We start from the raw sequence: 15,985 nt of genomic DNA on the forward strand, positions 1-15,985 counted from the left end.
CATTGCAAGATCTTCGGACAAATGCAAACACTTTTTCAATATACTAAAGAAGGGAACCAAATTTGAATGGACAAAGGAGTGCGATGAAGCATTACAGAGCATAAAAGATTATTTGGTAAATTTATCCATTATGCAAAAGGCGAAGCAGGGAGAAAAAATGTTATTGTATCTAGCATCAACATCTCATGCATTAAGTGCAGTACTGTTACGATCAGAGGAAGGTGTAGAAAAACCAATATATTACATAAGCAAAACATATAACTCCGCAGAAAAAATTATTCAAAAATCGAAAAGTTGATTCTCGCACTGGTATATGCATCGTTCAAGCTTCGCATTTATTTTCAAGCTCACAAAATTAAAGTATTAACAAGAGTACCAATTGAAAATTCAATGAAGAATTCGAAGAGGTCAGGAAGAATAGAGAGGTGGAATGCACAATTAGGAAACTATGAGATTGGTTATGAAATTTTATCTTCACCAAAATCTCAAGTTATCGTAGAGTTTCTTGCAGAATTTCCAATAGAAGAAGATGAATATGTAGAAGAAATGATGGAGGTGGATGAAGAACATGGAAATCCTAATGATTTATTGACTGAGCGAAATCCAAACAGATGGGAGATTTTGGTGGATGGATCCTCCAATGGAGAAGGTAATGGAATTGGCATTGTATTCATTTCACCAACGGGAGCGAGAATGGCTTACTCATTCAGATTGGATTTCGCATCTACAAATAGTGAAACTGAATATGAAGCAGTCGTTCACGCACTAAGATTAGCAATTGAAATGAAGATTGAGGATGCGCGAATAACTAGTGATTCTCAGCTGGTAATTCGTCAGATAGAAGGCGCATATGGTACTAATGAAACATTTTTGCAAAAGTATAGGAGATTGGTTATGGATTTAGCAATGCAAATTCCAAAAATAAGTTGGAGACATATATGGAGAAAAGATAATAGACTCGCAGATGCATTGGCGTTCATACCATCAATGTTAGTAGATCCGGTCGCAAGGGATATAAAAATACAAACACTATTATTACCATCTATAAAAAAGGGTGAAGAAGTGCAAACAGATGTGATGATCATAGACGATACACAAGCAGAAAATGTGAGTGACGAGAAAGATTAAAGAACTTAAATACACTCTTATTTAGAGAAAGGGGCACAAATTAAAAAGTCGTGCGACAAATTATGAATTAAGGGATGATGTTCTTTATAGAAGGTCATTCCTTGGACCTTTGCTCAGATGTCTTACGCGAAAGGAAGGAATCGAAATTCTAAAAGCATTACACTATGGCGATGCTGGCAACCATAGTGGAGGAAGATCACTCGGATACAGAGAAAAAATACATGGATATTACTGGCCATATATGCATGAAGATGCAAAACAAGTTTCGAGAAGATGCGAAGAATGTCAACGTCATGGCAAGAAGATACATGCACCTGGGGCTATGCTTAATACATCAACAAATATGTGGCCCTTTGGAAAATGGGGAATAGATATTGTTGGACCATTTATACCAGGAACGGGACAAAAAAGGTTCCTAATTGTCGCAACAGACTATTTCACTAAATGGGCAGAAGTAAAAGCAGTTCAACATATCCGCGATAAAGACATCTTCACATTCATTTTTGAAAATATTATATGCAGATTTGGCATTCCTGCACAATTGGTGTCTGATAATGGGAAGCAGTTCGAAGACGAGAATATAACAATGCTACTCAATGCATTCAAAATTCAAAGTGGCAAATCTACCCCTTTGTATCCTCGGAGTAATGGACAAGTAGAGGCTACAAACAAAACAATCGCAGACAACCTGAAGAAAAAGTTAGAAGGGCACAACAAAGGATGGTGTGAACAAGTACATAATGTAGTGTGGGCTTACAAAACTACAAGAAGAGAAGGACCTGGAATGTCGCCCTTCTGTCTGACATATGGAGTAGAGGCATTACTACCAACAGAAGTGATCATCCCTACCACAAAGAGAGAAGCTTGGGAAAAGAATTTAAGTGCGGACTTGATTTTAACAAAGTTGGATGATTTGGAGGAAGTAAGAGAAGTCGCTTTGCAGCACATGGAAAACTATCAAAAAAAGACTAGCTCGAGAATACAACAAGCGGGTTAAAATAAGAGAATTTCAACCAGGCAAATTAGTTCTGCGCGAAATTCCAGTATATCAAAGAGGAAAAGATGGGAAATTGGAGAAAAGCTGGGATGGACCTTATGTAATAAAAAGAATAGTTGGAGAGGGAGTCTATGAATTAATGGATCCTGAAGGACGAAATACAGGTCGTAAATTAGATCGCCCTTGGAATAGGCAGTTCTTGAAAAAATATTATCCATAGCCACCTGCGAGTCAATTCGCATGAATAAACAGTTAATAGCCTGAAAGTTCATATTTTGGAACAAGTTTGTAATGCGAATATTTCGCTTCAAAGTTAAGAAATTCTATAAAAATAAAAGTAAGACCTTGATAAAGGCTACATAAAATAATATTTATTATCAGATTGGCTAGGAATCTGAATGTGACGTGCACCCTAGTTCGCTCATATGCAAGAGGCAATATAGTAAGACCTATCGCACGTCATAATTCGAAAGACCTAGAAGGCATGACTCAAGGGAAGGCTACACCGACCCCGGAACTTGAGTTGTGAAGATTTGGGGTGAGAATTAAACGATAATGCCCATCCGGGAGAGATACCTTACAATTTCAGTCTAAGATAGAAATCTTAGATTGAGAGCCTAAGGTGAGAAAGGCTCTCCTAAGGAGTGCAAAAACTCGATCAGGGCGCCGAGGTACACGGTTGAGTCAAGAGTACCCGGGACGTATGGAGCGTACCTTGCCACTCTTGACAAGTCCTGACTATGATGCACTCGGTCCGAAGATACCCCACTTAGGGTGCGATCTTGCTGCCAAAAACCCTATAGGTAGCGCATGCGAGATTGCAAAATCAACTGGTTGTTGAAAAACCGGATGGGAAGAGCCATAATCTTAACCCGATAGAGGTAAGCTTCCTTGAAGGGGCAATCATAGGGAAGATAAGGACGACACCCTCCATTAGGGAGCTGAATTGTGTCAAAAGACGTAAATATCACAAGGCTTTTACTCATGGGAGTATTAAGACTTGTGATATTTATGCGACAAACCTGAAGAGGAAATAATACAAGCGAAAAAGATAAGACGGGATCAATGGATCGATGTACTAAAATACAAAGACTCCATGCGATTTCGTCGCACAAAAATGAGGCAAGATAAGACCTTTACATAGGAAGGAAAAATAAGACCTCCTAAGTAAATTAAACAAATCACTGATAAATTCGCACGATTGTTTCTTACAAGGAACATAATAAGAGGCAAGTATGGGAATTAAAACAACAATGTATTATCTTCCTTGCAACAAACAAATATGCGAAGGCTCAAAATATGCTGAAATAAAGAAAGGAAATCAAGAATGCTTAACAGTAGCATCTTATTCAAAATACTCTTCAGACTTTAGCGCTGGATCCAAGATTTTCAATCTTAGTACCGGCTTCATTAGCAGATTTCTCTTCTTCTTGCTGAATTTCTTCATCATCTTGATCTTTTCATCATCGCTTAAAAAGTCAAAATTACTATCTGGCTCAGGATATTCTTCATCCGAACTCACATTGCATACGGGGAGTTTTACTGTTGGAAGAGAGTTGCTTGAGAGAATTCCATCAATAACATATTGGGCACTAGAGTGCCCTTTGCGAATACCTGCTATTTCAAGGTTTCTAGCATTTATCTCTACAAAATTCTTCTGAAATGCAAATCTTCTTCGTGCTCTGCTTCGAGACGCAGAGAGAGAGAGAGATCTCAAGGTTTCCACGAGATAATTCCAGATTTGCATATTCTTTGCGAACCTTGGATAATTCAGAATTCAATTGAGCAACAACAGACTGGTGCGATTTTTCAGAATCTACAAAGAATAATAAATAACCATAAATAGAAATATAGAATTAATATTGTGCGAAAAAATTCTAAGAAATCATAATAAGGCAGTCAACCCTAGCTGACTACCTTGGAAGAATTTGGAAAAAGCAAGGGTATTGTCCTTCATACTTTCCATAGCCTTATCAAATCCATCACCAACTGAACCACTGAGATGGGAGCGAATTTTCTTTTCTTCAGAAGAAAGAGATTTATTCTTTTTCTTAAGAATGTCATAGGAATTCTTTAACTGACTGTATTGTTCTTGAAACTGATTCTTCTTCACAGAAAGATTTATATTATTCTGAATTAGTTTCCCATTTCGGGAGCTTAAATCTTTAAGCGAAGTATCGTACTGCTCCTTCAGTACGCGAAGAGTTCGCGCTTGGTTTTCATTAATTTCCTGAAGAATTGAATACTGATGTGAAAACATTGTTTCTTTCTTCGAGAAATATAGTTTCTCCATAGAAAGGGTATGGTTTTCTTCTGATAAAGATTGATGAAGTAAATCAGCATCGCATGACAATTTAGAAAAATAAGATATTTGATCACTAAGAAAGTCAATTTTTTGAGTGAGATGGTCATTTTCATGGGAAAGGTTGTCAATCTGATCAAGTGAATATGAATATTGATTATTTAATTGATTTAGTTGAGACTGCAACTTCGCGTTATTCGCTTGGGTATCTTCAGCAAGGAATTGAAAGTCATATCTCTCATTCGTTCGCTTCTGGTTTAAATCTTAACAAATGCACGAATAAAAATTTACAAAAATGTATGCGAAGGAATACAGAATACGATAAGTGAGTCAAATATAATAATAAATACCTCTAAGTTTTTGATTTTCGCTGCGAAGATTTTCAGCCTCAAAATTTGAAATTTGGAGTTCTCCTCTCAACCTTTGTGTTTCCTTTTCCAAAGAAACATTTTTCTGCGAAAGTTCCAACTGAGAACAGCTAGATTCAAAATGCTTTTCAGCAAGCATCACACGACGATGAGAATCCTAAAAAGGAAAAGATGAGGTTAGTATGACTTGGAAGTATCATTAAAGAAGATAAAGTTAAGGTGCGAAGGATAATTACCAGCACATCTAGAGCAACATGGAAACTCGGGTCAATTTGAGAAAGGACCTCATCCCTTGAAGCTTTATCAACGGGAAATTCACATAGAAGCTTGCTTAAGGCAGAACAGGAGCGAAGCTTTCAAGGATCATCAGTTAAGGATTGGGCAGAGTTGATGACATCGGATAAAGTTTGAGCAGCAAGTCTTACACTATCCAAAGCTTTCTTATTCAAAGGAAAAGAATTTAGTAAGGAAACAGAAAAAGGAGTAATAAAATCTGTTGGGAAGGGGGATTTCTTTTGAGAAAGATTCGGTTGAGAGCTAGAGTCAATGGGTGAAGAAAAAACTTGATTTGCATGCGATGGAGTCGCAGAGGCAACATGAGGAGTGATTTTTATTACTTGGCTAAGAGAAAGCTCCTTATTCACAGGAGACTCTTTAAAAAGTCCGTCATAAGTAACATAGGCATTCTCATCCATAAGAGAATTTGTTGGTGAAGGAGTGCAGGAACATTCTTCTCAGAAACCTGGGGAGATATACGGGTGACAGAAACATCTTTTTCAAGAGTTTGACTTATTATCGGAGTGATAGGAGGACTAGTATGCGAAGGCTGAACTGTGGATACATGAACAACATCTGTAGCGCTAAAATCTATAATAGAAAGATTTGAAGAGAGTGGTATGGGTTTGCGAGACTTTTTAACTTTCTGCTTCTTACCATCAACCATCTCAATGTCGGAAGCCTGCGAAAATAAAGTAGATAAGTAATAGAGGCAACAATATTGTTTTAAGATAATTGGGTATTCCTTACTTCTTTATTATGCAAAGCCTTCCTCTTGTGAGATTCCTTATTTTGAGATTCATTATCAATGCTCGGTTTCTTCTTATGCGATTCCTTATTTTCACTTGAAGAAGACTTGGGTTTTTGCATGATTTGAAGAGCGCTAATGGAAGAGATTTTCCTGCGAAAGTATGGGAATTAGATCATAAAAAAAAATTAATGGTTAAAATCAATAGTCATCATGAAGAAAGGAAACAAATTTTTATTCAGAGTTCATGGTGGAAGAACAATAGCAGAAGAAATCAGTGGCAGCAGCGGAAATGGGTAATAATAGATGAAGATGAATAGAAACAAGATAGAGAAGATAAATGATGAAGAAGGAAGAGATTATTGTGAAAAAACCCTTAAATAGATGAAAAGAAGTAACCGGTTGAAGATGGTTCAAGCCGGTAAAAGGGAAGAAAATCGACACGTGTAGAGAGGAACTTGAAACCCGGATAACTGTCGACAAAGTATAATGGAAAAAAATAGGCATGTGCGATTTTCAAGAGGAGAATTTCTCATATCGCTCACTCTGAAGAATAAGCAACATGAGAAGAGGAAAATGTAGGAGTTAAATATCGCACACGTTAATAACCACGCGAAGTAAACCTGAGCGAAGAGCATCGCACACAGCAAAGTTGAGATGACGCATCAGATGACGTCAGCAAAGTCACAAGTAAAGTGTGAAGAATTATGCGAAGAAGTATACTACGCGAAGATGAACGATTGTATATGAGCGAATATGTCGCATAGAGATCCCGGAAATAATGAGATTCTTAGTTGTCATCCACTATGTAAAATCCTATATAAAGGAGAGAGTCATTGTTTCTGGGAGGATTCTAGGACAAGTCTTGATCAAGAAATAGGGAGAGAGAGAGAGAAAGTAAAAATCTAGGTTTCAAGTAGAATCATTGTAATACTTGAATCTATTTTGTAAACATTCCCAATCTTCAATTAATAAGACAAGAGTTCATAATGATCACCTAGATATTGAATTAGTAATTGTGGAATGTAATTGTAAGATTTCTTACAACTACATCCACCATATCGGGTGCCATCTTTATTCATTAATATGCGAGGTAAATGAATGAGAGAAGGAGATGTACTTTTATTCATTCAAGGTGTGGTTTAGCAAATCTGCTGCTAGAGATTTTTTTTTATCATCTCTTTTTATCTTCTTCCCTAGATTGTTCTTAGATTTGACTCCGTGACTTGTTTGTCTGGAAGTTTTTTGTCCTTGATACGAAGGAATGCTTCTCTATCTGTTTTGGTTTTTAACAGCATATGAAAAAAGTATCTTCGCCCAGACTGTGTTGGTGACATTCTGTAGTTCTGCTAGAATAATATTGTAGCATTTTCCCTATCAAATAGTAATTGCGAAATAGTTTGTACCTAATTTGGTTCAATGTTTCCTTTACTAAAAATGTGAAGACCTGTCATATTTTGCCGAGACTGTTTGTGATTTTTATCCATGCCACAGATCCTATATCATAGACCGTTTCTAAGAGTTTTTTCTTTGATATTTTGCGTCAAATGCATGTACGAATCACATCAAATATAGCAATAGCACTTTGTCCTAGGACATTTTAAACACTATGTACTATCTCCAAAAAGAAACCAATGAATTGGAGAAATGCGGAAGTCGTTGTCTGGGAATAATGTAGTTTTTTATTTTATCAATCCGTAACTTCAAGCGTAACAACCACTTTATTTATTTCTTACTCGAAAAAGGGCAATTGATTATGAAAATATCAGCTCTTTACCAAGAGGTAAGAAGCTTCATGAGAAAACACAAAGAAAATAGAGACAATTTAAAAGAAAATAAAAAATCAACCCAAAGAAAACACAAAAGAAGATTCATGAGGGACTTAGGCTGGGTTTGATAATGCTTTTATTTTTTCAAAAGCACTTTCAAAACTTATATATGTCAATAATTTTTAAAATTGGTGTTTGGTAAAAAAAAATCAAAGTGCTTTTTACTCAAAGCACTTTCCAAGAGCTTTTAAAAGTTACAAAAGCATAAGTTTTGGTCCCACAAAAATTTAATACTTGGGTTATCCTTTTTGTCCCTATTTTATTTTGAAAATGACAAAAACTTTAAATATATGTACAATCAATTTTTATTTCTTATATTTATTCTTTAAATATTATTATATTTTATTTTCAAACTATTTTATGATACCATTTCATTTAATTTGTCAAAAATAAAAACAAATATTAAATAATTACTATTAGTTAATTTAGTTTAATTTTTTGTTTGAAAATTCTATATATATATATATATATATATATTAAAAAGTGGTTAAGTAAAATATATATTTTTTAAAATAATAATAACAGTACAATTAGTAAATTTAATATTTTATATATTTATAATTAATAGTAAAAAAATTAATTATTTTAAACCCAATAAAATTGAACAAAATTATTTTCAGAGATATGTCTGTTTTTGTCATTTGCCACAACAACAAAGGTTGAATCTCATATTTTACCGAACACATTTTGATTGTTTTTTTAATCAGCTTTAACTTTAATTAATATTTTACCAAACGTCTAACCGATTTTCTCTCACAGCGCAGCACAGCAAAAAAATACTTTTACAAAAGCTGCAGCAATATCAAACTAAGCCTTATTCTAGTTCATAATTGCCTCCCAGTTGTATAAGACTGTGTTCAGAGATACACCTTCAAAACATTTTGTGCTCATACACCAGTTGTATATGAAGACTTTTACACTGTTGACGATAGCATCCATTGTATTATACTTTCCATTGAAAAGTCTTCGATTGCGTTCAATCCACACTGCCCACCAGACTGCAAAAGGGATGACATCCCAGACATTGTTCCTCACACTATGGCCTTTAACCTTTTTTCTTCTCCATTCCCAAATTGTTTGTTAAACATTTTGTTGAAAAACCCACTGTATTCCATAATTTTTCATGAAATAAAGCCAAATCTCTCTAGTGGTTTCACAATGAAGAAATAAATGATTGTTTGATTCCGGTGCTTTCTTACATGATAGACACTCATTTACCATAATCGAGTTCCTATAAGAATCTTGAGTTGGAGCTGCATTGGAACATAAAGTCCAAACAAAAAATATTACCTTTTGTGGGATTTTGGGGTTCCACAGGGCTTTGTAAGGAAAATGTAGAAGACCATCCGCTTCCATAGCTTTGTAGCAGTCGGCAACCGAGAAAACATGTCTTCCATGATTCCAAACCCTTTGATCTGGACCTTCATTTCCATAGTTATATATAGAAATCATATTTGTTAAATGCGCCACATCAACAATTTCTCCCTCTTTTAGATGTCTGCAGAAAGCCAAGTTCCAATTCCTATCTCCATTGTTGACAACACACAAATCACCAATCGTAGCATCCTGCACCCTACTGATTTTGTATAAAGCTGGAAAAAGAGTCTTCAAAGATTGTCCATTTAACCAGGGGTCCTTCCAAAATAAAATCATATCTCCGGAGTTAACCTGCAAGGTGGAGTTCTGCTTGACTACATCGTTACATTTGAGAATTCCAGCCCATAAACTTTTACCTGTAGTTTTAGAAGTTGGATTCGGAAAAAAATCACTATTGTTTCCACCAAACTTACTATGTACGATTCTTCTCCACAAAGCCTTATCCTCATCTCCATATTTATTTGGCATGAAGTGCCTTGTTCAACCTACTCCACTCCATCTTAACTTCTTAAGTAGCGTAACAACCACATTTAAAGGTCAACTTTTAAATTTTTTGAAAGAATTGGCAAGTCATTTTCACTTCCCTTGCGAAGTAGCATTATAAAACTTAAAAATCTGGTGAAATGGTGTTTTAGTAAGAATGGAACTTCTAATAGTGCCAAATTCCATGTACTTGTCTTGTCTTTTGGTACATTCCCTAGTAATTCGACACCCTATTAGAAGCCATGTGAAGTTGCAGCTAATTTTTTTTTTCATCGGTAACTCTGACTCCAAATTCACTCACATTAGGTAGAGGCTCTTGTATGAAATTAAAATAAAAGTTAGCCACGATAATATACGTATATGCTCGAGACACAAATCATCAGCAACAACAGGCTTTACCCCTTGCATCCCCTAAACTTCTAATAGTGTCTTGAGGTCTTATTATTAGGAAATGGTGTACATCACAAAGAGAGTGAGACTCAATTTATAGGCTAATAGAAGAGAGTATAATAAAGGTAACATTCACATAGAGAAATACGCATCCCCATAACCATAGGTATCAGAAGTTATTACACTTATTGTGGGGGTTACCAAACAGTGGGGGATGAAAAGAGGTAGTAAGGGAGATGGAAAAGCGGTAGTGTGAGTGTAGTGTAAATCCACCAAATATATATTTGCATCAACCCCTTGGATGGCACCACTGATGCGTGTCGTAAGCACAACAAATTACTAAATATTTTTCCACTTAATTAACAAGTAATATGGTGGTAGTTAAGTTCGTTCCCACGAGGAGCAAGAGGTTTTAGTTGTCTTAAAATGTCACAAAAGGGGGCTTTTGTTTTAGATTTTAAAAATTAAAAGAAATAAACAAAGTAATTAAAAAGATAAAGTTGAAATCAATAAGAGAGACAAGATCAAGGATTCATTCTTCATTGCAAAACAATGATTTAAGTTATGTTTTTCATCTATTTGTTATTAGTCACTGATTATCACCAACCGTAGGTATAACAGCTAGATCAGTGTTAACCCGTTAGTAAAAGTTTTTGTTTTTTAATAGGAAAAGATAATTCATTAAATTTAAATTTGTGATACAAACAAATTCTCTCTAATGAGATTTTTCAACCAAACAGGAGAATCACTTCCCCAAAATAAAGAAATGCTACTCGTTATAGCTTTTTTAGCCAAACAATGGGCTACTTCATTTGTATCTCTCGGAACATGAACACAGACCCAACTAATGAAACTTCCCAACAGTTCCTTACAATCCTTAATAATCGGGTTATTGGTCCATCCAACAGATTCTAGATTTCCATTTATTGCCAGAACCACATTCAAACAGTCTCCTTCCAAATGCAACTTTTGTATGTTGTTTGTTTTCGCCCATTTGATCGCCTCCCAAGCTGCAATAGCCTCTGCATGTTATTCATTTTCAGCTACTCCTGGGATGCACCATGCTCCACCAAAAGATCCTGCATCATCAATCAATATTAGACCAGATCCCATAGTTTTATTTTCTTTTTGGAAGGCTGCATCGAAATTAATTTTTTTAAAATTAATTTGTGGAGGGTTCCATCTGATTTTCTCTTTTAACTGTTCCAGCATGCAGGTTCCCAACTATGTGTTTCTTCAAATTCTCATTCCATTCAAATATCTCTTTAGTAATCAGTCTTACAATCCCATTTACTTTGAATTGAGTATTTTCAAACACACACGAGCATCTTGCCTTCAAGATATTCCAAAGAGTATATCTTGCCATAATTTTGAAATCATCCTGCATATTATTTGATGTAAACCAGCTTGAAATCCAATCCTTGAGAGACTTCCCAGCCATATTCCTTACAAAAAAACCTATCTGTTGTCATCCACACATGCTTAGTTAGCTTACAGTTTAATAACATATGATCAACAGACTCAATATTATCATCACAAAGCGGACAACATGAATTTATACTTGGCACAAATCTAGCAAGTCTTTCCCTGACAGGTAGACAATTATGAACACATTTCCATAGGAAGTGTAAGATCTTTGGAGGTAAAGGAGTCTTCCAAAATTTTATCCAAGGAAAATTCAGCTGGGTAGCAATTAGAGTAGCATCGTGACCTGCACTATTAATAGTTCTATAGGCAGTCTTCACCGAGAAGATACCATTGATAGAGGGAGTCCATCTTAAAGTATCACTTCCTTTCATAGGGATCCTAATCTTACAAATTTCATCCACGGTCTGACAGTCAAACAAAGCTTTTAAGATATCTATATTCCAAGTATTAGTTCCAGGTATGATGAGTTGATCGACAGTCTTTAAATCAATAGATCTAAACCTAGGTGACACCAAATCAGATCTATTGGGTATCCATTTATGATCCCAAACTGAGATTGATTTTCCATTTCCAACCTCCCAACAATAGTTCTCCTTTATGATTTGTAAACCATCATGTATTCCTTTCCAGACCCATGAGCCATTCTTCTTAGCATAGACAAGGGGATGACTAATGGGGAAATACTTATATTTCAAGACCATAACCCACAAAGCATCTGGTTCACATAACATTCTCCAAGCAAGCTTCACAAGAAGAGTTGCATTCAAATCAACAGTCTTTTTAATGTTCAGACCACCTAAGACTTTAGGCATAGTGACATTATCTCACCCCTTAAGAACTAAATTTCTACCCGATTGTTTTTTATTCCAAAAAAATTTCATCTGCATGCTATCAAGCCTATTTGTGAGTCTTTTTGGCATAAGGAAAACAACTAAGTGGTGTGAAGCTAAAGATCCTAATACAACTTGTGTCATAACTGTTCTAGCAGGTTGATTAATGTGCTTACTCTTCCAAGTTTCTAACCTATCATGAAATATTTCTTGCAGGGTCCCAAAAGTTTCCATCTTATTCTTCTGGATCAACAAGGGAACACCAAGATACTTGTCTTGAAGGGCTAATTTCTTAATCCCTAAGATACCTGAAATCAGAACTTTAAACGAGTTATCCAATTTAGGGCTAAAAGCTATCCCAGACTTATCAAAGTTAATTGACTGGCCAGAGTATTTAATGAAATCTTTAATGACATTTTCCAGATGTTTTGCACACTTATAACTAGCTTTAGTGAAGATGAGACAGTCATCAGCAAAAAATAAGTGACTTATTGCTGGACTGTCTCTAGTCACCTTGATTCCATGTATATCCCCTACAGACTCAGCATTAATAATAAGCATAGAGAAAGCTTCCATACATATAATAAAAATATATGGGGACAATGGGTATCCCTATCTAAGACCCCTTGTAGGATAAAACATTTCACCAGGAGACCCATTCAAAAGCACAGACGTTGAAACCGTAGACACACAAGCATATATCATTTTACACCAATCTTCATGAAAACCTAGATTTCTAAGAACAACAATCAGAAAACCCCATTCAATCCTATCAAAAGCCTTAGACATATCAAGCTTGATAGCCATAAGACCTTTCTTTTTGGCTTTACAAGTCCTCATACTAGCTACTAGTTCATGTGCAACCACTATATTATCAGTTATCTGCCTAGAAGATAAAAAAGCTGCTTGATAAGGGCTTATGAACTTGTCCATTACCTTCTTAAGCCTACTATCCAATAGTTTACTAATAATTTTATAAGACACATTGCTTGGGCTTATAGGTCTAAAGTCAGATGGATGCTTGGGGGAACTAGATTTAGGGATTAAGGAAATAAAACTATGATTCATTTTTTTAGGAGATTCTTTGAATGAAAGAAATCCTGTAGCACCCTAACAGTGTCTTGACAAAAACTACATCCCACATTTCCTGGTAAAACCCAGGTGGGTAACCATCAGGACCCGGAGAGGTCCAATGTTTCATTTGGAAAACTATTTGTTTAACCTCATCTGCAGTTGGAGTACTAAGAAGGGCATCATTATCTTCAGCAGAAATACAAGACACGATATTAGCAAGCAAACTATCAGGACCAGGTGGGTTATTAGTTCGACAAATATTGGAAAAATGTCTCTTCAGTTCACTAGCAATGTTGTCTCTGTTAGTCATCCACACACCAATCTCAGATTGAATAGAATCAATCTGAGTTCTTCTCTTTCTAAAATTCACTTTGTCATGGAGATACCTAGTGTTTCTATCATCATTTGAGAGAATATTCTCCTTAGCCCTTTGCATATAGAACTCATGTTGCGCATCATACCAATATTTAAGTTTATCTTCAAGCTCTCTTACACTAGGAACATTCATATCCGCATTATTGGTATTTACTATAGCTAATTGATCCTGAACTAGCTTCAACTGAGTCTGAATGTTACCAAAAACGTTTAAATTCCAGTTCCTAAGTACATCCTTAACATTCATCAGAGACCTAGTAAATCTAAAAGCATGGGAACCTCTATCATGTGAATTCCAGTTAGCACTTATGATGTCCTTACAAGAATCATTGAAGAACCAACATTTATTAAACTTATATGGCTTTCCAGTGGTGTTTTCCTCTTTAGCACTAACTAGTAAAATAGGACAGTGGTCACTCCCTAACGCAAGCAGATGATACACAATACAGTTAGGAAAGCAATCAAACCATCTAACATTACCCAAAGCTCTGTCAATTCGTTCAAATATCATGCTAGCATCATCCCTTTTATTGGACCAAGTGAAAGGATTCCCAGAGAAAACAATATCAGACAAATCAAGAAATTCAAGATGGTCTTTAACTTCATCAATCCTAGATTGGGGAACTGGATTTCCTCCTAGTTTTTCCTCTTTCCTAATAATGAAATTAAGGTCCCCTATGATAAGCCAAAGACATTGGTAAGTACCTGAGAGTCTAGACAAGAAATCCCATTGCCTAGAAATATCAATATCATCCAGAGCACCATACATACAAACCAGTAAAACATTTTCACTCCTAGCATCAAATTGGGCTAAGCAGACAATAAAATTCTTATTGCAATCCACAACCTCAATAGAAATACCATCCTTCCACATCAAATAAACCATCAGAGAGACCAACAAGATTTACAAGCCAATAATTAGGGTAACTATACTGATTAGTGTACCTAATCATTTTTTTTATCTTGGTTTTTAGTCTCAGCCAGAAAAATTATATCTGGATCATTCGATCTGACTAAATCCTTCAGATGATACCTAGTGTGTTTATTCCCAAAGCCCTTTACATTCCATGCCATAACCTTCATCTCTAGATTTTCACGGATAAAGGTCCTAACAATATTAGGAAGCTTAGAAGACTTATCACCTAAAACCTTTAAAATTTTATCTAACCGTACTATGGTATTGATGCAAAGAAAACTGAAAAAAAAAAACGAATTATAAAATTAACCAGATAGTATATGCAGAGATGACAAAAATAGACAAGCATGAGGTATAAATTAGACTTATAGGACGTGATATCTATAAAATTTTCTAATTTTAAATAGAAAATAAATAGAAACCAATGAGATCTAATAATCCTACACAAACAGAATAACGGTAGTGCAGAAATAAGATTAAAAAAAAAACAAAAAAAATTCCTAATGTGATTGGGAAAAAATCAGTAAAAGGTAATAAGACTTATTTAGACAGCATTAGCATTTGTAAGATTAATTTAGGGGTCGAGAAGTGAAATCAATTAAAACAAGAGGGTATAAAAAGCCGATATATCACAATTTTGGGTACCTGGATTCCCTTGATTTTTTCGGTGGGAGCAGCAGGATTGAACATATTGATCTTGTGGACCAGAGGAGTGGAAATTGAACCAGTCTTCAGACTGGATCAACCAAAATTCAGGACAACCGGTGTAGATGTTCTTCTTTGGAACATGATTATCGTACTGATACCAAAAAAACTAGTTAAACCCCAAAAATACGCATCTACAGAAAGGAAATGAAAACTTTGAAGAAACAAATTTAGGGATTTGAAATTAAATAGAATGAGAAATCAAGGAGATTCGAAAACATGTCAAAACGATAAAAGAAACAACATTGGGCTAAGATTCGTAGATGGGTGGTCTTAATTCCGAGTTTAAAATCACTAGGGCCTACATGTTTTCTAGAAACACGTGTTTACAAAGGATAAAGCCTTCTTTTGTTAAAATACTACTAGTATTTAGTTTTCGTCAATCTTTTGACATTTCCAAACATTTCAATGGACTGATCTAAATCATCCCCAAAATTACTAGGTCCAACGACCCTTGGATTTAGCATTTTGAAAATTTTGATTTTTTAATTTCTGCACCAAAAAAGAAAAGAACCAGACCCGTACTATCCCGGTCCACTACCAAAAATGAAGTCATAACTCCCTGATGAAACTTTCAAGAACACCATCCAACCGGAACCAAAAAAAAAAGAAGAAAACAATTTAAAATTTTAGAAATCAACAAATTCCCCGAAGGAATTAGCAGAAACATAGATCCAAATCAACGATTGAAAAACCCAATTGACCAGCACATATAATTTTTGTTATCTCTCAATGATTTTCTTTTCTAGATCTATCATT

General features: G+C 35.3%; 1 long non-coding RNA gene across 1 annotated transcript; it reads right to left on the reverse strand.

The window, feature by feature from the left end:
- Positions 1–10,694: 10,694 nt before the first annotated feature.
- Positions 10,695–15,419, reverse strand: LOC113310685. The gene is made up of 2 exons (XR_003341338.1): positions 15,167–15,419; positions 10,695–10,977 (listed from the first exon to the last, which is right to left on the reverse strand). It is a non-coding gene; the product is annotated as an uncharacterized LOC113310685 (long non-coding RNA).
- Positions 15,420–15,985: the final 566 nt, after the last annotated feature.

This window comes from Papaver somniferum, chromosome 9 (assembly GCF_003573695.1).
Source record: "Papaver somniferum cultivar HN1 chromosome 9, ASM357369v1, whole genome shotgun sequence".
Taxonomy (NCBI): domain Eukaryota; kingdom Viridiplantae; phylum Streptophyta; class Magnoliopsida; order Ranunculales; family Papaveraceae; genus Papaver; species Papaver somniferum.